Genomic DNA, 21,160 nt, shown 5'->3' on the forward strand with positions numbered 1-21,160 from the left:
GTGAAATGAGGTCATGAGAGGGGGGCCCTAATCACACAGGATTGGTGTCCTTTTAAGAAGAGGAGGAGACACCAAAGGTTGTCCCCCATCCACATGTGAAAAGGCCACACGAGGATGCAGAGAGAAGGCGGCCATCTACTGAGCCAGGAAAGGGTCCCCATTAGACACCAACCCTGAGACCACTGTGATCCTGGATCTCCAGCCTCCAGAAGTGTGTGAGAATAAGTATTGTCGTCTAAGCTGCCAGGTCTGGAAGGAGGATGTACTCAGGTAGATGGGTCAAGTTTCGGTCTGAGACAATGAACACTTTCTGGAAAAGGATGGTGGTGGGGGTTGCAGAGCACTGAGTCAACACCACTGAACTGCGCCCCGAAAACGGTTAAAATGGCGGTGTTTACGTTGTGTGTGTTAGAAACCACACACACAGCAGTACCTGTCAGGGGGTATTCTGAGCTCTGAAGGGGCTGGCATGGCTCGGGAGGGGCACAGCCGTGGCCGGGGTGGGCAGGAAGGAGCTAGATGAAAAGGAAGGACCTGGCGGGCCAAGGCAGCAAAGGTCAAACCATGAGGGGCAGAGGACGGGCGGCGTGGACCATGAACAGCCAGCGGTCGTCGGCGGGGCAGGGAGGCCGTGCAGCCAGCTGCAACAGAGCTGAAGGCGTGACCGCGAGAGCCTTGGGTGTGGAGCCCAGGGGCCTGGCCTCCTCCCTGCAAACCCAGGAGTCGTGCAAGGACTGCAGGCAGGAGGTCACAGGGTCGGAGGTGTGGCTGAGTGACTGGATGGCTGGGAGGCCCCTGGCAGGTTGTAAACTACCACGGAAGTGTCAAGCTCTATCACGGTCATCACTCTTACGGTGACAGCTGCAGGTGACACCCAGCACCTGAGAAAACAGCACCCATGGGGGGTGGGAAGGGTTCTGGGGGGGCCTGGGGCCACAGGAGCCAGGGCAGGGAGCTCACGTTCCCCCCGGAGACAGCCTCGCCTGCAGGTGAGGAACCAAGGGTGTGACGGCAAGCAGCCACTGCGAGACTGGGAGAGAGTCAGGCGGCCACTGCCACAGATCCCGCCCTTGGAGAGCGGGCCCTGCGGAGAGCTGGCTGGGAGGTCGGGCGTCTTGGCGGGACTGTCTCAGCAACGCTGCTCGAGCGTCGACACAGGAAAGACAGGGAAGATGGGGCTCCGTGGGGGGCGGGGGCAGAAAGAATCAAGGGACCCAAGGAACGGCCGAAGAAGAGCCCCTTTGCACACAGAAATCGGCCTTTCTACTTTTATATTTTATTTTGATGTGGACCATTTACAGTGTCTTTATTGAATTGGCCACAGTATTGCTTCTGTTCCATTTTTTTTTTTTTTTTTGCTGCAAGACCCGTGGGCCTTATTGCCCAACCTGGGAACGAGCCTGCAGCCCCCCCGCGCCCACCACCACTGGATCGAGGGCAGAGTCCTAACCACTGGACCACCAGGAAAGTCCCTGAGACTGGCCATTTAGAAAAACTTCAATGTATTATTCCTTGACACTCATCCAGAAATAGTGAGTTTGAAGGGCTTGGCACAAAACCAGCTCCATCCTCTGGCAGCGAAGCCTCAGCTTGGACCACAACCTGGGGAATTAGGAGGAAAGCCTGCCTCTGGGTGAGGGATTTGTGCCTGAAATTTTGTATGTAATTCGGATTTTATAAACTTTCCCCATTGACTTATGCTAGAATCTAGGGACTGCCGTCAGTTAGCTTGTGATGGAGTTTTCACTTTGAAGGGAGCTGTTCGAACATTCTCTACAGCCCCCATAACACACACACACACCACACACACACACACCACACATACACACCACACACCACACACACACACACCACACATACACACCACACACCACACACACACACACCACACATACACACACACATACATACACACACCACACATACACACACCACACACACATACACACATACACACACCACACACACACACACCACACATACACACACACATACATACACACACCACACATACACACACCACACACACACACCACACACACACACCACACACACATACACACCACACACACACACACCACACTCACACACCACACACACACACCACACACCACACACACACACCACACATACACACACACATACAAACACACAACACACACACACCACACACACATACACACACACACCCCACACACACACACACACACACATACACACACCACACACACACCCACACACACACACACACACACACACACACCACACACACACACACCCACACACACACACACCACACACACACCACACACACACACCACACACACACACACACACCCACACACACACACCACACACACACACACACCACACACACACGGAGCCCCGGGAGGCTGGCAGCTGCTAAAGGACGCCCCGGGCAGGCCTCCCCGGCGGGGAGCGGGCGCCCCCGGCACCTGCTGTTTTGAAAGTTCAGACTTTCCTGCTTGGTCACACCTGGAATAAGCTCGGCTCAGAAATAAAATAATAATAACACCGCGAAAGCATTTCACACCTTCCCCCAAAACTCCAAAGCCCGGAACTCAACAAATACTTATTTGGCACCTATTCGCATACCACTAGGTGGGGAAATACTCTGTGCATTTTCACTCTGCCTGTGTCAAAAACGTGTTTGTGGTGACTTTACAAAGAAGCGGGACAGAAGATGAGGATTTCTGTTGGGAACAGCACCTTTCGCCCTTTGAATCCTTCCTGCCCAGCACAACGTGGGGACATAAGCCCCTCCGTCCAACATTCTTTCAAAGAACGAAAGAAAACTATGCCATCAGTTCAGCTGCAAAGTCAGGACAGAGGCGTAATGCAGTGATTTTATCTAGGTATATAGATGCGATGGACGCTGAAGAAGTGATGGCATGTGAGCAGGGGAGGGGGTGGTCAGTGTGGGGGGTGCCTGCCCCTCCCCAAGCACGCCCATGTCCTCATCTTGCTCCAGGAAACCTGAGACCCCTGTCACAGGAGAAGAAAGAGGAGGGCGAAGAGGTTTGTGTGTTGCTCGAGACCCACACAACCCGTCTCGGAAGGAAGGCTAAATAAGGAGGGGAGGCCTTGGGATTTACGTTCTATTTGTTGATCTCAGAGTCTTTCCCCTCTGTTCGCCACGTGCATTAACGGTTTGCAGGTTGGACAGAGACCAACATGGGGCTGGACTCCGGGAAGAGGAGGGAAGGAGAGCAGGAGCGGGCTGTCTGGAGAACAAACCCAGTCGTTACAGCAGCCTCCAGGGGCCTCCGTCCCAGGCCAGCATGTCCCCATACATGATGCTTTTGTGGCCAGGCCCCACAGTGCATCTAGGCGCTCAGTCTCTCAGCCATGTCTGACTCCTTTGTGACCCCACGGCCTGCAGCCTGCCAGGCTCCTCTGTCCATGGATTCTCCAGGCAAGAATACTGGACTGGGTTGCCATTTCCTCTCCAGGGGATCTTCCCGCTCCAGGAAACTAACCACTGTCTCCTGAGTCTCCTGCAATGGCAGGCAGATTCTCTACCCCTGAGCCACCAGGGAAGCCCTGCCCCCACACTGGAGGCTCTTAAATGCCCAGCCAACGGCTGACACTTCATCCTGTAGCCACAAAACCCACTTAGATTCAAGTCTGATCAACTGCAAAATCCTCAAAGGGAAGGCTGCACTATTTAATAAGAGTAACTGGGAAGGACAGATTTCCTTTAATGGGGGGACGATCCCTCCCATTCCTGCCCCACCTCCAGCCTTTCTGGCCCTTTGCACACGTCCCTGGGGTGACAGGAGGCCCCGGTGACTCCGGCTCGGGCCTGTGCAGGATGGCTCAGTCCCCTCATCCCAGTTCACCTCCCAGTGACAACGGCAGTGCCCTTCCGTGCATCATCCTGCATCCAGGACGACCTGGCAGGGGCAGAGTGACCTGAACTTTGATGCAAACGACCCAAATTCCCTCCAACAGGCTTTGGGCTCTGCCTGGGGATCACCAGGTGGAGCCCAGAGGGTGGGCTGTGCTGTCCCAGGAAGAAGCGTCCTCCCTCCCCACACCAGGGCCGGGACCAGGGAGGAGCCCCTGATGGGCGTCAGTATCAACAAAAGGACTGGCTTTCCTGTAACAGCATCACTGAGTTGACGGTTCAGCCATATGGATGCCAAACAGACTTGAAGTGGTCTCAGATGGGGGAGGCGGGAACCCAGGACCCTAGATTTCTCCCAAACAGCTGGCAAGTCCCGGAGAGTGTCCTTGTGCTCCACTGCTAAAGCCAGAGAGGGAGGCCAGGTGTAAGTTTTGAGAACAGACGCTTCCCAGGGGATAAAAGATCCACACGGGTGTGCTGACTTCCTGTGACCACCTCACGGCTTCGCCTGTGAACTTCCGCTCTCTGATCCAGGGCATCTGAGTCACAACACGTGACTCTGCTGACCCCAGGGACCTCCCCCACGCCCTCCCTGCCCCCTAAGCAGCCCTCACCTGAGAACTCACGCCTGCTCAGGTGCTTCCCCTCCCAGCCTCCCTGCTCTTCTCACTCCTGGGTCCTCTGGTGAGCCCCTCTAAACCCAACAAGGGAACCACTCCCCCCGCCCGTGCAGCGGGGCTCCCCTGCGCCTCAAGCCCTGGGCCAGCCCGTATGCTTCTCTGCGCTTGCTCGCACACGGTCCAGTCGGAAGAACACCGCGGTGCGCTGAAGGCTTGCTGTTTCCGGTCGCAGATCGTCCCCACGGCCAGCACCGCTCTCCTGTCCCCGGCCGGATCCTGCGCTAGTCCTGGAGGCACGGTCACAAATCGGCTCCACACAGAAGCGCCCAGAAGTCAGTCAGGGTGGCGGTCAGCGCGCAGACCTGCACGGACGCGCGGGGCCCGGCAGGCAGGCCTGTGCAGAGCTGAGCTCCGGGGCCGGAGTCTCCCAGTGATTGGCGCGGGAACCAAGCCCCAAGAAGGGCGAGGGCCGGGCAGCAGAGCCCAGGGACACATTCTGGAGTTTGCCGGCTGTTTGGGAGGAGTCTGGGGTCCTGGGTTCCCACCCTCATCCCACATGGTAGAGTCAGAGCAAAGGAATTATTTTTGTTTCTAGTGAAACTTTTCTTATTCCCTAGATGTGAGGTCTGGGGGCCTCAGAAAACACAAAGTCTAAATAAGAGGCTCTTGTTTCTCTCATAGCTCAGTCGGTAAAGAATCCGCCTGCAATGCAGGAGACCTGGGTTTGATTCCTGGGTTGGGAAGATCCCCTGGAGAAGGGAAAGGCTACCCACTCCAGTATTCTTGGGCTTTCCTGGTGGCTCAGCTGGTAAAGAATCCGCCTGCAATGCAAGAGACCTGGGTTCCATCTCTGGGTTGGGAAGATCCCCTGGAAAAGGGATGAGCTACCCACTCCAGTATCCTGGCCTGGAGCCCATGGGGTCACAAAGAGTTGGACATGACTGAGCGACTTTCACTTTCACTTTCATAAACTTGAAAGAAGAAAAATAAAACTTTATTCTTAGCAAAAGCAAGTCCCAGTCTATGTAGTATGTTTCTTAAAAAGAACAAACTAATGATTTCATCCCTGAGTCAAAGGTTTGGAGGGAGGTCAGTCATTTCTAGAAACTGGTGTCTTTGAGTTAATACGGGTGAGGGGTGCAGAAAGCGAGTAGTTGATAGTTCTGTAGTTAATAAAGCAGCAATGTTTTTATAATCGAAATACAAAATATGACAAACCCCAGGGGTCCCCCAGTACCACCGGGCTAGTCTAGGCTCCTCAGGACAGGGTCCCGGTGCCTGAAGGCCTAGGGCTGAGTAGCATCCACGGCCTTGTCCCCTGGCCTCTGCTCCAGCATGTTCCAGGCAAGGCATGAATCCCTGCCTCCCTGCCCTTGGAGGATGTGCCTATCCTTGATGGGCTGTTTGTGTGACCCTCCCCCAATGCGTAGGCTGCAACCCGAGCCCCAGTGTGATGCTCTTGGGACATGCGGCCTTCAGGGAGGAACCAAGGTTCAGTTCAGTTCAGTTCAGTCGCTCAGTCGTGTCCGACTCTTTGCAACCCCACGAATCGCAGCACTCCAGGCCTCCCTGTCCATCACCATCTCCCGAAGTTCACTCAGACTCACATCCATCAAGTCCGTGATGCCATCCAACCATCTCATCCTCTGTCCTCCCCTTCTCCTCCTGCCCCCAATCCCCCCCCCCCCCAGCATCAGAGTCTTTTCCAGTGAGTCAACTCTTCTCATGAGGTGGCCAAAGTACTGGAGTTTCAGCTTTAGCATCATTCTTTCCAATGAAATCCCAGGGCTGATCTCCTTCAGAATGGACTGGCTGGATGTCCTTGGAGTCCAAGGGACTCTCAAGAGTCTTCTCCAACACCACAGTTCAAAAGCATCAATTCTTCAGCGCTCAGCTTTCTTCACAGTCCAACTCTCACATCCATACATGACCACAGGAAAACCATAGCCTTGACTAGACGGACCTTAGTCGGCGAAGTAATGTCTCTGCTTTTGAATATGCTGTCTAGGTTGGTCATAACTTTCCTTCCAAGGAGTAAGCATCTTTTAATTTCATTTTAATTTCATCTTTTAATTTAATTTAAAATCACCATCTGCAGTGATTTAGATGCAGTCGTGAGGGTGGGGCCCTCGTGGTGGGATTAGTGGCCTCAGAAGAGGAAGAAGACAGACCTTGCCATCCCTGCACCTGCACACGTGCACCCAGGGAAGGCCGTATGAGCATCTGGCTAGGAGGTGGCTGTCTGCAAATCAGGGAGTGAGGCCCCACCAAGAAGTGAATCAGCTGGCACCTTGCTCTGGGACTTCCCAGCCTCCAGAAATAACCGTCTATTGTTTACACCACCCAGTTGGCATTCTATTATAGCAGCCAGGGTGGACTAGGACAGCTGGCAGACGCCCACTCAGCCTGTAAGAGCCAGTTTAACCACTGCTGCTCCCTGAAGCCTTCCTCCATCTCGGGACCCAGTGACTCACCGCTCTTCCTGTGTGGTCAGGGCACCCTGATCCCAGCTCTTCTGCAGCTCACATCTGATTGGATCAGACCCTCTGGTTCCTGTCTGTCCTGCCCACCAGGCTAGGCGCTCACGGCCGGGGTCAGGTCCTACTCACCTTGCAACACAGGTGTGACACCTGGCAGGGAGAGAGGGGCAAGAAGAGCCTCAGGCCCGAGTCCTGAGGGTCCCAGCTGGGCCAGTGGGGAGGGGCTGAGCCAGGGCTGCCCCACAAGGCCTCCTGACTCTAGGAGCCCCTGGGCACCCAGAGCCACAGGCTTGGCACATGGGCCATGGTGGACCCAGCGGTGCAGCACCTGGAGGCTGTCAGTCAGCCCTGCTCCCCCACAGGTTCTCCCAGAGGGAGACTTGAACAGGGCGCCTCCCTGGCTCCATGCCCTTGCAGACAGGATTTTGTTGGAAGGCTTACTGAGCTGTGTCAGACTCCCAGCAGCGAACACGACTTGACTCCCCTCCCAGGAGGAAGCAGGGCCCCCATGCAAGCTTGGCCCCCGACTTAGAAAGAAGCCTGCCTGAACCCTAGCAATGAAAAACAGCGAGGAGTCAATAGAACTGCGGTCCTAGGCAGTAGGCTGGATTCACAGTCAGACATGCACAAGAGTAAATTTTAGGACTCAGGTAGTCAAGAGGTTTCTCCATCAGTTCAAGGTTTCTCTGCCAATCTGGGGTCATCTTCATGAGTTCAGGGCGCTCCTGCCCCTGCCCCTCCCCAGGGTCCTACGCGCGTTCTACACCCCTACCGTCGTGGCCCTGGGGGAGGGGCGGCCTGCCCTGGCGTCCATGGGGTGGTCTCAGACCACTGGGCCTGGGGTCACCAGCCTCTGTCTTGGCTGTTCTCCTGCTGCCCAAGGTCTGGGGCTCAGACCACCCACCGCACAGCCACGGCCGGAGCTGCCGGGCGGGACCCAAGGCCGTCTCCTCTGTCTCCCTCTCCCCGCCCCCTGCGGGTAGCCCTGGGCAGCACGATGGTGAGGCAGCCGCTCTCTCCAGCTGCGGCTTTTCCAGAAGAGAGGGGCAGCTGGTCGTACACTGGTGATACGTCTAGCAGCTGGGCGAGAGCTCCTTCATTCCTGAAGGAGGATCGGGGCGGGGGGGGCTCCCGCATGAGAACACTGCTGCGTTTAGTTGCTCAGTCGCATCTGACTCTCTGCAACCCCGGGGACTGTAGCCGGCCAGGCTCCTCTGTCCATGGGGAGTGTCCAAGCAAGAACTCTGGAGTGGGTTGCCACGCCCTCCTCCAGGGGATCTTCCGGCCTGAGAATACTTGTGTGCAAACACCGTGGGTCATGGACCTCTGCCGCTCGCGCCCTGTGACGGCAACAGGACAGGGAACTCACGCTGGTGCGGTTTGACCTGCAGCCGCCTCCATCCCTATCCTGACAGGTGTGTTCACATGACCTTTCGCTCACCTGAGCACCGCTCACCCCGAGAGGATGTGTCCCACTGGCCACGCCTCGGCTTCCTGTCCCCTTCCCCCACCTGTGCCCGCCTGTGCCAGCCTGTGCCCGCCTGGCCAGGAGCAGCGGGAGGAAGCACTGCCGGCCAGGAGCCCCGGGATGTCCAGAGTCACCTCACCAGCTGTGCTCCCCGCAGAGGTCCCTCCTGGAGGTGGACACGAGCAGGCACCTCCGCAGCTGCCAGTGGGCCCCGGCGTTCGGGGCCCGTGTACACACGGATTCTGCGGTCACGCTCAGGCCAGTCAGCCCTGGCGTCTCTCCAGGTGTGGGTGGTGGGAGTCAGGGTCAGAGGAGGTGAGCCCCAGGCCGAAGCATCTGTGCTCTTCACTTGGTACGTAGGGACGGCTCCTCCATCCACCCACCGAGCTCTCGTATGACCTGGTCCCGCGTCTGCTGAGACACTACGCAGCCCTCCGGGCCAAAGCCTCCTCCGCCTCAAAACCTCCCTCTGTCGCCTCTTTCCTGGGAGCCCCGTGCCCTCCGAGCCCGTCCCGCGGCACCTGCCGCATGAGCTGGATCTTCGCCACGTGCCAGCTCCGCCCCCTCCTCCAGGCAGGCCCCGGGGCCAGGGTCAGGCCTCACAGCCTCCAGAACTGTTTCTATAGGCGTCTTCTGCCACTGCTGTCGCCGGTCACCCCATCAAAGCGCCGATGTGGAGTCTGTCTAGTCCAGTCAAATCAGCGTCCCCACGTCAAGTCTTCCCCAGAGGGGAGAACATCAGTTCAGCGCCAGCACTGGGCCAGCCAAGGGCTGCCCCAGCCAAGCCCCCCAGGCCCAGCATCCTCTCCTTTGTGCACTGACCTGCCCGCGATTCATGCGGGGGCAGCCCCCGTGAGCACCTAGGCCTCAGGAAGGACAGACCTTCGGAGGCTCTTTCCACCCAGCACAACACTGAGACCAGTCAAATAACTTTCAAAGTAATTTTTTAAAAAACCGAGCAACACGTAAACAGTCGATAATTAATGTCTTTTCAGGAGTAGATGACTCAAGGAGTGCCAAGGTCCAAGGCTGTGGGCGAACGGGGCTGAGACTCTGAAGACGACGTCTGCAGCTCCGCGGTGTTGCCCTGTGCCAGCTTTGGCCCCGAGACAAACCCAGGCGCTGGGTGTGGAAGGAAAGTCCTCTTCACTCCGTTTTCTCTGCCATTTGCTGCCAGGGCTGAGACTCCGGCTCCCTCTGCTCTGGGTCTGCTAACTGGGCAGAAAGAGCTAGTGAGTCGTTCTCCCTTTGAAAGGAGAGAAAGAGAGGGATGGAAAGGAGCCAGAGCCGCGCTGGGAAGAAGTGGGCTATGTCCACGGAGGCAGGGACGGCTCCAGAAGGAGCCTCTGAAGTGGGAATTTCATGACTGCCATCCTCACAATGGGTCTCTCAGGGGGCTCAGCGGTAAAGAATCCACCTGCAGTTACAGACCTGGGTTCTGTCCCTGGGCTGGGAAGGTCTCCTGGAGGAGGAAACGGCAACCCATCCAGTATTCTTGCGTAGAATCCCATGGACAGAGGAGCCTGGCAGGCTGCAGTCCATGGGGTCGCAAAGAGTTGGACACGCCTGAGAGACTAACACCCACTTTTTTTACAATACTTACTGGGACTGAAAATCCACCATCAGGGTATTACAGAGCAGACTATACTTGAGGGAAAATTAAAGCTTCATAAATAGGAAATGTATTTTTAAATGAGTTTTTTTTTTTTTAGACCACACAGCAATGTCTTTTATTACATATGGTATTTAAAATGATTTGTGCAGTCTCTCCATACACGGGCCCAACAAGGTATTATTTAGCAGATTGGAAGCTTCAAACCTGATCACTGCACAGAAAAGGGAAAAGTATTCCTACAACACGCTTAACCAGGAGGCCAGGTCTTCTGCTGACCTCCAAGAATGTGGGGAGGAACACAGCAGACAGGCTGTCCACCGTCTGAGCCTACATTCACCACCCTTCTTCAGGCCCAGATCAGCAGCACATTTCCAGGCAACGATAGTCAAATGTCCAAGAAGACGTTTATCTTCATCTTCTGTTACAGAAATCTGGAATTTGTGTTTTGTGAGTATAACCAGAAAATGTGTGGCTGCTTGAGGAGAAGTGTCACGGAAAACAAGACGCTGGGCCTCCTCACACACGACTCGCCTGGGCTTTCCTCGCGGATGATCTTCCCAGAGGGCACGCTGCCACCAGGCCAGGCAGGCTGAGCCTTGGTGAGCTCACCTGCCGTCTCAGCCTCCCTCCTGTCTGCCAGCCAGGGGAAAGTTCGGGGAGGAGGGAGGAGTAAATGAGATATTTTTAATGAAAATTAGGAGCTGCTGACTTGTCATCGATCTAACTTATTTGCGTCCCTGGTGGCTCAGCCGTGAAGAATCCACCTGCCAATGTAGGAGACTCGGGTTCAGTCCCTGGGTTGGGAAGATGGCCTGGAGAAGGAAATGGCAACCCACTCCGGTATTCTTGCCTGGGAAATCTCATGGACAGAGGAACCTGGCGGGCTATAATCCATGGGGTCGCAGAGTCGGACACGATTCCAAGACTCAACAATAACAACGACTAACTTATTTGCTCCTGTGACACACTTGATGTTTTCAGAGGCTGCTCACACCACGGATGCCCTATGCTGCCTGTGGCTGCCCTGGCATCACCTCTGGACTACATGCCAAGGGGCAAGGGCCCTCCAGTACCCTTGGTGACAGAGCCTAGATGGGGGTCCAGGCTGCCTGGGATACACCCCTGGGACAGCTTGAGTTTCCCCTGCCCATCTCCAATGGACTGGACAGGGAGCAGCCTCTGAGCAGCCACCTACAAATGCCCCTGGTGACCTGGTGGTCCGTGCCACCTGTCATCCACCTGCTGGGAGACCAAGGTCTGCTCTTGTGGTTGTTGGCAAAGCAGGAACCCCAGCAGGCAGGCTCCCCCAGCCCCCCAGCCCCATAACCACATGCCCTCTGTGCTCCTGAGGACCGCTCAGCCTCACCAGACTCACTCCCCCAGGGGTCAGCATAGCTGTGGCACAGGAATCCAAGGGGGCCCCCGAAGTCTAGGGAGGGAGGCAGGGCTGGCCCCCAAAGGACCCCGCGGTTCAGGGGCTATCACCACGCGCGGCCCCCTTGCCTGCGGGTGGCCCCTGCTGCCAGCACTGTCTCAGGGAGCCCGTGGCAGAGCCAGGCTAGTCCCTGACCCCACAGGAAAACCTAGGCAAGAGGGAGACAGAGACACAGAGAGACAGCGAGAGGGAAGGGCAGGGGCAGAGGGAGAAAGAGACGGAAGAAGAATCACGAGAGCAGGAAAGGGGAGATTGAAGAGGTTGCTTTCCCACGTTTTCTCTCTGGTGGCTTGAAAGTTCCTTTAAAATGATTCATCCACCTCTCCCGCCAGAGAGCAGCTGCCAGGACGGGGCAGCCACCGCCTCTAGATGTCAGGAGGGAAAGCAGGCCCTGGGCTCGGCCGGCCCTGCAGGCTCTGGTCGCGGGTGGGAGGACCTGATGTGAGGACTCAATGCACGGGGCTCATGGTCCGCTGAGTAACCACTTCCAGTCGGCAGGTGACCAGCAGGACCTCACTCCCAGCGCATAGTCAGGAAGGCGAGAGGGAGGCAGTCTCCCCACAGAGGCGGACCCAGACCCAGAGTCCCCATTGGGACTCACACAGCCCCTCCCTGGGGTCCCGGGATCAAGAGCCCACGGCCGGCTTGCGGGATGGTGACCGAGGCTTTGGAAAGGAAGTGGTTCCCCTACTAAGAGCCAAGAGTGGAGGGAAAGGTCCTCCAACTGGACTGAGTCTCGAACTAGACAGACCCAGGCTTGACCGTTCACATGTCCTCTTCACAAGTGACCTCATGTGACAAGTCCCTGGCCTCTGTGACCTCTGGGTGGAGGATGGGTGGGGTATTTAGGGTTCTGCTGGTTCTCGCTCTATGGATGAATTTAAATCCTAAGAGGGAGAATTAAGACTTTAGCAGGGGAAAGCAGGGTCCATTTTATCTTTTATCTTTTTTTGTCTAAGTCACTCGGCTTTCTAATAGGGGAACTTCATGGGTGGGATAGCTTGGCTTTTTCATTAGTTAGCTGTGAAGCTGGGAGGTTGTTTATTCAAGATAGGTGACTTTGAAGTGGCAGCCTCAACAGTCAAAAGCTTAACCAGGCACTTACATTATAACCAGAAAAGCCAAGTGTCAGGCTCTCTACACTGCAAGGGCCATCTGGAAAGCAGCTGCTCCCACTTGACCCTCAGATGACAAGTTACCTTATAAGAACTGCGAAGCTCTCAAGGAGAAGACTCCTGAGAGTCCCTTGGACTGCAAAAAGATCAAACCAATCAATTCTAAAGGAAATCAGTCCTGAATATTCATTGGAGGGACTGATGCCAAAGCTGAAGCTCCTGATATGAAGAACTGACTCATTGGAAAAGACCCTGATGCTGCGAAAGACTGAGGGCAGGAGGAGAAGGGGACGACAGAGGACGAGATGGTTGGATGGCATCACCGACTCGATGGACAAGAGTTTGAGTAAGCTCCGGGAGTTGGTGATGGACAGGGAAGCCTGGCGTGCTGCAGTCCATGGGGTCGCAAAGAGTCAGACACGACTGAGCGACTGAACACAAAGCCAGAATCAGACCCCCGACCCCCACCCCCACCCCACCCCAGCTCATCTGCCCTGAATTCCTGACCCACAAGAACTCTGTGAGATAATCAATAGTTATCATTATTAGAAGCCGCTGCACTTTGGCCCAAGGAAAGCAGAGGCTGGAGGCTGAGGTTGGGGTCCCAGGAGCCCGGTGCCCCCACTCCAGGGCTCTTGGCCGCCAGAGCTTTGAGACTGGAGCCCTGTAAGCTTCAAAAGCAGGTAAGAGGGATACATATTTTGTAAGGTGGGATGTTGGACAAATCGGCCTTTACGGAAATGATCCTCAGATGAAATGACTTTCAGTGAATGATTTTCTGTGAACAGCCTAGAGCTGGGGTCCCTGGTGCGACGACACTTCGGGATCTTAGAGCCAGGGCTTCAGAAAGCCTTTCCACCGACACGGGTGAAGGTGGGGTTGGTATGGGTAAGCAGGAAGGTGGTAGGTAGCTGAGCTGCAAGTTTGGGAGACAAACCACCTCCCTCTCTGTCTCTGCCCCTCCCCTGTCCCTCCTCTTCCTCCTCCTCCTCTCCGTGTGTGTCCCACTGTGTATCTGGGTGATCGTGAAACAAATGTAATCAATTCCCTACGCAGAGGTGACAGCACTCCTGCTTTCTGGTAAAATCTGTGATTAGTTTGGGAATAAATTCACCTCTACAGGAGGTTGGTATAGAACTCATAAATAACATCTCCACAGATACTTAAAAGATGACAGTATCAGTCTCCCAAAGACCTGGGCACCTTCTCCCCACTGTAAATACCTACGATGGCCAGCTGCAAGAGGTCTCTGAGAAGCAGAGTTTGAAAACTCCTGTTTCACCCACTGAAGGAGGGGTGGGCCTCCGCCTTGGATCCTGCGGTTGCCATGTGAGGCTGCTCAGGGGAGGTGGGGACAGCGTCCCATCTCCAAAGACACCATGGTGAGTGTGAGAGGCCAGTGGCCAGGAGTAGGCTGCCCCGTGGGCCCGGGGGTCTGGGGAGGACGGGCAGCGAGCTGAGAGCGTGTCAGAGGAGGGGAACGCCTGAGAGCACGGGGGCCAGCTCTGCCGAGCCCTCCGAAAGCGCTGGCCGGGCCGGGCCCTGAAGGCGGCCTGGCAGCTCTCACAGACTTCGCTTTGCACACTCTCTCTGTTTCCGCCAACCCGAGTGCTCAGGGGCCCAGGGGTCCTGTCCTCCCCAGGAGCTGGCACAAGGGTGGGACTCACCGGGTGAGTGCTGAGCGGGGCGGAGGCATTTGGGCACAGGTCCAGGCCAGGCCGGGGTGACAGTCAGGGACCACGGTGCTGGGGGGTGGCTCCAAGGAATGAGCCCTGTGGATGCCAGGCCTGGGGCAGGTTTCAGATCCACAGCAGCCACTGTGCCGAGTCAGATGGGGGCCTCCCAGGGGTCCCTGGGGCCTGGCGCAGGGAAGTCCTGCATCCTGAAATCCCCGGGACCCCTGCCTCCAACACGCTTCCAGTAAGATGCACCCAGGACTTTCCTCCTTGGCACCCAGATAAAGGAGGCGTCTGCGCTGCAGCAGGCACACCTGGGGTCCATGAGCCAGCCAGTCAAGATGCCACTGAGGGCTGCCCGGCAGCTGGCGGCACCCCCGTCCCGGACTGAGGACCGGACGGGGGGAGAGGACACACAAGTCCACTTGACCGCCTCCCGTCCGTCACCCCTCCTCCGCCTCAATCCCCCTCCCTTACCCCTTCCTTGCTTCCTGCCTGCCGGCCTTCTCTCTCCTCTCAGGAGCAAGCTTCGTGTCTAGCCATTTCCCTCATATGCTATATATATATATATATATCACAAGGTATAATAATTTTCATTAAAATACACAGATCTGCAGAGTTTGATGAGTTCTTTATGTATGTATCAATATTAGCATGGTCATCCCAGTCAAGACAGCTTCATCTCCCCAGAAAGTTCCTCCTGCCCCTTCTAGTCAATCCCTCCCTTCTGGAGGCACCAGCGTTGAGATTTCTACTCTCCACTTTCGTCTCCTCTTCTGCAGCTGGATGGCAACCCACTCCAGTACCCTTGCCTGGAAACTGCCGTGGACGGAGGAGCCTGGCAGGCTACAGTCCATGCGGTCGCAAAGAGTCCGACACAACTCAGTGACCACCACCACTCTGCAAGCAGAACCACACAGCGTCTGGCCCGTTCCATCCGGACGCCTTCATGCAGCGCCGTGTTTGTGGAGGCATCGCTGCAGTTGACTCCCTCGTGTTACGTATCCCATCACGCAAGTGCGTGGACTTATCTGTCCACTGGCAAACATTTGTATTCAATCCACATCACTCCGCCAACTATTATTAATGAAGCTGCTATGAAAGTTTGTGCACAACTCTTTATATGGACGTAGGTTCTCAGGTCTTTGGGGTAAAAAACCCAGCACTGGGAGTGCTGGCTCATTGGAGAGATCACATTGAACTTTGTGAGAAATTGGGAAGCCGGAGCCATTGGATGCCTGGTGAGGCCGATGGGTGTGCACCTCAGCGGGTGCTGCAGTCTTACTTGGCATCCCCTTGGCTTATGATGGTGGGCGTTTTTTCTCGTGCTTTTACGTAATTTGCAAGTCGTCTTCTATAAAGAGTCCAGACCCATTGCCCACTGGGTTTAAAAACTGGGTTCTTTATATTTTTTTAATATTTTTAGAAGTTCTATACATACTTTAGATCTCCAGGGGATCTTCCCAAGCCAGGGATCAAACCCAGGTCTCCCAGATTGCAGGCGAATTCCTTACCAGCTGAGCCACAAGGGAAGCCCAAGAATACTGGAGTGGGTAGCCTATCCCTTCTCCAGGGGATCTTCCTGACCCAGAAATCGAACTGGGGTTTCCTGCATTGCAGTCAGATTCTTTACCGGCTGAGCTACCAGGGAAGCCCTATTTTTTTTTTTAGAAGTTCTATACGTATTTTAGATCTCTGTACTATAAATATTTTCTCCTACTCTGTAGCTTGCCTTTTCATTTTCCTAATGGTGTCTTTTGATAAGCAGACATTTCTACCTTTAATGAAGTCAATTATATACGAATTTTTGTTTTGTTTTATGGTTGATTTTGTTGTTGTTCAACCTAAGAAATAGTTGCCTTCATTCACCAAAGTTCAGGAAGGTATTCTCCTCTGTTTTATTCTAGAGGACTTCTATTTTAAGCTTTTGTGTTTAAATCTGTGACCCGTCTTTAGTTTTTACATGTAGTATGAGGTAAGGGTTGAGGTTCTTTTTTCTTTCCATACATTGTTCCAGCAGCATGGGTTGAAAAGGCTTTCCCTCTCCGGACTTTTCAATGCTTGTGCTTGGAATTTATATTAATAGGATTTGCTACACTTTCCATTGTTTCTCAGTTTTTCTGAACGCAGTGTTTGTAAGATCCACCCATGTTTCTCTAGTCAGTCATTTAGCTATCATCCGTGTATTCATTTAACCATTCAATGAATGGCGAAGAAGACAGAAAATGTCTCTAGTCTCATGAAGTTTATAGTCTATTGAGGGTATTGCCAAAGTAAATAAATATATATAGTCAATGATAAAGATGGAAGGAAAAGAAGAGTGAGATGAACAGAAAGAGGTTTTTTTTTTTTCAATACTGAGTTGTATTCGCTGTGTATATATTTTGACTATTAACCCCTTATCGGTCATATCATTAGCAAATATTTCCGCCCATTTAGTAGACCGTGTTTTCATTTAGTGGATGATTTTCTTTGTTGTGCAAACGCTTTTAAGTTTAAATAGGTCCCATTTGCTTATTTTTGCTTTTGTTTCTTTTGCCTGAGAAGACAAATCCCCCTCCCGCAAAAATGATGCTATAATTTATGTCAAAGAGTGTTCTACCTATGTTTTCTTCTAAGGTAATCTTTTTTTAAAAAAATAGATTATTTCTGGTTGTTTTAAGACTTTGTTTTGGATAATCCTAGTGTCTGAGTCTTTGGAGTATAAATCAGTCTGGGGAGAGTTCCCTGGTAGCCCAGTGGTTAGGTCTCCATGCTTCCACAGCTGAGGCCCTGGGTTCAATTCCTCGTCAGGAGACTAATATCCCACGTACTGCCAGGTGCAGTTAAAAAAAAAAAAAAAAGGATAATCAACACACATTGATTACTGTTTTCTAAATACTTGCTGGTCGTTGTTTTTTTTTTGTTTGTTTGTTTTTTTGCATTTCTTCCATCTAATTTAGTATCAGAGTTCATGGCACATCCTAGTTCCTTCTGGTACAGAAGCACCCCAATTCTTGAAAACTTTTGCTTCCTTCAAGACTCCTTATCTGCGGCAATAATTACCGATAAATCTCTCAGCGTGAGGAACAGTGGGGCTGCACGGCTTTGAGATGAACAGAGAGTGGTTGGCTCCTCTCCATTCATCTTGAGAATCTTCATTGCTACATAAACAGTGAGACACATTATCATGATTCATGTTCAAGTTGCTTCTCAGCTCAATACTGATTCCAGAGAAACTCTCCCGAAGAAATGGCTTTATTAGGGCTGAAAGGGGATAGCAAGAAAATGGCCAGAGCCCGTGACAGTCTGGATGCGTATGTGAAAGCGAGCAAGAGACAGGAAGAGAGATAGTGACGGAGCTCTGTGTGGATCTGAATGCTCTTCTGCAAACGGATCGCTCACACATTTAATTATGCTTGTCAGAGTTCACGTTAACCTGAGTTAGCAGGCACCAGACCCCAGGAGTAAATTCTAGATCTGTGTTTCGGGTACTTCCCATTTTAACATCCTAAAACATACAAGAACTAAATCAACACGTCCCTAGAGGGCTATTGAAAGGCTGGAGTTAGGGAGACACTCTAAATATATCTGAGCACGGATGGGATCATATTCCCAAACAAGTCTGGACGTCTCTCCTCTCTGCTGAGTGGGAAGAAAATCCTCAGTGTAAGAAAATAACTCTCAAGCTGGCACCTGGGCAGGTCTATGACTACCAACATGTCTCTAGGGAACCACTTTCCCTCCTGGGAGAGAAGTAGTGTCTAAACACAGGAGATGCGATCAGAGCCGATGAGACGTGCTTGTCTGCTCCCAGCCTGGAGGAAACCGGAAACTCCCGAGGTTCCTTTCCCTCCAAGACTGCCTCAGTTCTCACTGTGTGGGGTTTATTTTTAAACACTGGTGTAAAATGTCCTACAGCCCAGCTGCTCACCATCATGACCAACGCAAGGTCGATTTTATACAGCTGATCTCCCTTGAAGAGGGCTTCCCCGGTGGCTCAGTGGTAAAGAATCCACCTGGCAACACAAGAGACCCAGGTTCTAGCTCTAATCCGGGAAGATCGCCTGGAGAAGGATATGACAACCCACTCCAGTATTCTCATCTGGAGAACCTCATGGACAGAGGAGCCTGGTTGGCTACAGTGCATGGGGTTGAAAAGAGTCAGGCACAACTTACCAACTAAATAACAACTTCCTTGAAGAACCAACGTTAAGTGACCCAAAAGACCAACTTTCCCCACTAATAAAGGTATTTGTTCTTGGAAGCTGCCGTAGTCTGTGAAGCTTCTATTCCCCTGTTTTACTAATGCAAACTTTGAACTTTGAAAATACTGGTGGATTTAATTTTTATACTTTTGGGACTCAGATTACAAGGTACAAGTATGAGTCAATTATGTCCATTAACAGTGAACTGAGCCTAGATAAGTCAAATCCACTGAGAAGCCCCAAATCACACTGAGCCCAGCTTTGGCCAAACACAATTCTCTTCAATGTGGTTTGAAATCTTGAAAATGGCCAGAGTTCACATCTCACCTGTGAAATGGTCAAAAGAAAGAATTGTAAATTAAGACAGTGAGGAAGGAGGGATTCAGCCCAGATCAGGGAGCCAGACTCCTGTGGATTCAAATCCCAGTCTTGCCGCCAGCGTAGCCGAGCACACAGCTCAATCTTCTTTTCCTCTTTCAAAGAGGTGGGAACTTCGCAAGACTGTTGCAAAAACTGGACAACTCGCACGTGGAGAGCTTCTTAGAAGGGCTGCCTTGTGTCTGCCCTTAGCATCATTGCTAATGCAGAAGCTCTTTTTTATTCATTGGCCCTCAACAAATTCCTATGAAGCAAGGCTCAATTTACAGATGAGGATACTGAGGCTTAGAAGGGGTAAATATCGTACTCGGGTGACATAATTAGGAGGGAAGGGCCAGGTCTCTTTGCGGCAAGTACCATCGCAACAGGGGTTCTTTGTTGATTTCAGTTGCTAGGTCGTGTCCAACTCTCTACTGGAAGGGGTTGCCGAGGTTCTGCTTGCCTTCTCTGAGTGGGGTGTTTATTTCTAGAGCTTTGGATGATCCCCTTTCTCTCCTTCCTTTCTCCCCTTCTCCTTTCTTCCCGCAGAATATTCTTAGCATCTCCTGTGGCTAGAACACCCTCTTGATCCTCAGGAAACAGTTGCATATCTTTAACACGTGGCTGGAAACTCTCGACTGGCTTTTCCTCAGGGCTCCTTCAGTGCCCACCCCCTTCCCCACGAGTTTCCATCCCTGAACCAGCTGAAGCTCGGAAGTCACGAGTCCACTCATCGACCACAAATGGCCCCAAAGTGAAGTTCTCCCAACTCCTGCATCTAAAAGTGGGCCTCCTGTCTTCCAGGCAGCACCGTCCCCCACCCCCGCAGTTGGTTCACCCCCTAAGGAGTGCGTCGTTTCAGGGAGACATGAAACCCTGCAGCGTTGCCGGGGGGCTCAAAGGCGCTGTGTGTTCCAGAATTCCCTCTGGCAGGCCTGGTGTCTGTGTCATTTCAGTCTTCTCGAGAAAAAGAATGCATTAAACGTGAGCCTGAAGGTGATTTTTGAAGATGTGTGTAACTTCTGCCTTGTCTATAGAAAAAAAAAGAAAAAAAGAGTGGATAAACAGCAAGGTACTGCTGTATAGCCCTGAGAACTATATTCAGTATCCTGTGATAAACCATGAGGGGAAAAAATATGTATGTGCATAACTGAGTCGCTCTGCCATATAGCAGACACCATCACAACACTGCAAACCAACTACACTTCCGTTTTATTTATTTTTATTTATTTACTTACTTTAATTGGAGGCTAATTACTCTACAGTATTGTACCGGTTTTGCCATACATTGACATGAATCAGCCATGGGTGTACACGCTTCCCCCATCCTGAACCCCCCCCTCCCACCTCCCTCCCCATCCCACCCCTCAGGGGCATCCCAGTGCACCAGCCCTGAGCACCCAATTTTAAAAAGAGAGAGAAAGAAAGAAGAAGAACATGGAGGGCAGCCCCTGAGCGGAACATGACTGGGGTGGATCCGTGTTCCCACCTGACCAGCAGGGCTCCCCCAGCACCAGGCCGCCCAGAACCCCACGCACAAGTCCTAGATGTCAGTGCGCCTGAATGAGATCCCACTCACCCGGCTTGCGCTCACGTCGCCCGTGAACAGGCATGTGCGTGAGCACAGGGGCGTGGGAGCTTCCTCCCGGGGTGGGGGTGCTGCAGAGACTGGACTTAGAATATAAGTTCTCACAGGCTCCCACCGGCAGCAGGGCTGCCTGGACAGTTCCACGTTCCCAGCTGATGGGGTGACTGTGCTGCTCTGGTGAGAATCCTGCCTTTCCGAGACCTTGAATAACAGCCGCACATGCTGGCTGACTCAGGCCCGCCATGCCTGCCTCTCTGCCTCCAGCAGGGCCGAGGTGGCCCTGTGGTAAAGAGTCTGCCTGTGGTGCGGGAGACGTGGGTCAATCCCTGGGTCGGGAAGATCCCCTGGAGGAGGGCATGGCTACCCACTCCAGTATTCTTGCTTGGAGAATCCCATGGACAGGTTATAGCCCAGGGGGTCACACAGAGTCGGCATGACTTAGCAACTAAACAGCAACAACACAGCAACATGGATCTACACATGTGTTAATACAGAATTGTATACACCCCCCCAAAAAAGGTTAATTTTATTGTATCATAATCAGAGGAAATCTAATCTTACAAATCCAGAAGCTTTGTGCACCTAGATTGTTTTGAAACCACTTTAATTTCTACCTCCACTTAAAGATGCTAAAAGCACATCACAGGCAAGACTTATTCAAGAAAGATAACAAGCAACTCCAATCAGCAGACCATATAGAAAGAAAAGAACTTGGCCTTACACCAAAAGATTACTGAATAAATGCTTA

At 53.1% G+C, this 21,160-nt stretch overlaps 1 pseudogene; it reads right to left on the reverse strand.

The window, feature by feature from the left end:
- Positions 1 to 10,301: 10,301 nt before the first annotated feature.
- LOC114109591 (adenosine 5'-monophosphoramidase HINT1-like) lies at positions 10,302 to 20,437 on the reverse strand (annotated as a pseudogene).
- Between the last annotated feature and the right edge of the window lie 723 nt (positions 20,438 to 21,160).

This window comes from Ovis aries, chromosome 20 (genome assembly GCF_016772045.2).
Source record: "Ovis aries strain OAR_USU_Benz2616 breed Rambouillet chromosome 20, ARS-UI_Ramb_v3.0, whole genome shotgun sequence".
Taxonomy (NCBI): Eukaryota; Metazoa; Chordata; class Mammalia; order Artiodactyla; family Bovidae; genus Ovis; species Ovis aries.